This window comes from Triticum dicoccoides, chromosome 6A (assembly GCF_002162155.2).
Source record: "Triticum dicoccoides isolate Atlit2015 ecotype Zavitan chromosome 6A, WEW_v2.0, whole genome shotgun sequence".
Taxonomy (NCBI): domain Eukaryota; kingdom Viridiplantae; phylum Streptophyta; class Magnoliopsida; order Poales; family Poaceae; genus Triticum; species Triticum dicoccoides.
This window is the reverse complement of record NC_041390.1, coordinates 26112240-26113468: the sequence shown is the minus strand read 5'-3', so window position 1 is coordinate 26113468 and position 1229 is coordinate 26112240.

Here is a 1229-nt window from a genome sequence, read left to right as displayed (position 1 = left end):
CGGCTGACGTGACGGAGGTGTAGGTGAACCGCCACCACCACCACCACCACCACCACCACCACCACCGCCACCGCCACCACCACCACCGTAGGGGGGTGGACTTGTTGTCCTTGGCGCCTCGCCTGGAAACTTGATAAACTTCTTTTGCCATAGAATGAAATGGCGCTTGACATCTCCAAGTCTTTTCTCCCCTTCAGGTGTAGCAATGTCAATCTCCAGGTCCTCAAACCCTTGGACTATGTCCTCCACCGTGACACGAGCATAGCCATCTTGAATGGGGTTGTTGTGGTGGAGTGCTCCAGGTAAACATGGTAAAGCACTGCCGATGGCTACCTTCATGGACATGTTCCCGATAGGATAATACAGATGACATTCTTTCATCTCCTTTATATCGTCCACGGGGTAGCGAGGAGGCTCCGGTGAAGTAATTTCGACCACCAGAGGCTCCGGTGTAGTAATTTCGATCGTCGGTGCATCTGCACCAGCCGGTGGGGCCTCCGTGGAAGCCACGCTGCTTCTCCGCTGCTGGCTTCCGAGATCCGCTGGATGATCTTCATGCTGCACCCGAGCTGCATCTCTTTCGGCTACTAGTACACTCATGGTTTTCTTCATCACATCCATTTCCGATGCGGCAGGCGACGGCGTCACGGAGAGGGAGGAAATTCCAATTTGTCATGTCGCGAACCCAAAATGGGCCGGCCCAGGTGAGCTACGTCCTGTGAGACGCGTCGACTTTTTGATGCAAAGAGCGTCACACAGGGCTGGATATGGCCGAGCCTGGGTCTTAGCCGGGCTGCAGTTGCAGCCTCCGCGGCTGTACTGCTGCTAATGCACCGGCCCGTTGTAGCCGACGCCGAAACAGTGATTAGGATACGTTGGAATTTCCTATATGACGCTGTCTGCGTCAAACTGTCGAGCGAACGCACCTACGAGGGTTCCCAACCCTTTTTTTATTTTCATTTCTTTTCCTTTCTTTTTCTGTTTCGTTTTTCTTTTCTTTTTTTGTTTATTGTTCTTTTTCTTTTTCTTTTTCTTTTTAAAAATTGTTCTCCTTTGTTTATTTTCTTTTTTTTATTTTCATTTCTTTTCCTTTCTTTTTCTGTTTCGTTTTTCTTTTCTTTTTTTGTTTATTGTTCTTTTTCTTTTTCTTTTTCTTTTTAAAAAATGTTCTCCTTTGTTTATTTTCTTTTTCTTTTTCTTTTGTTTATTTTCATTTCTTTTCATTTCTT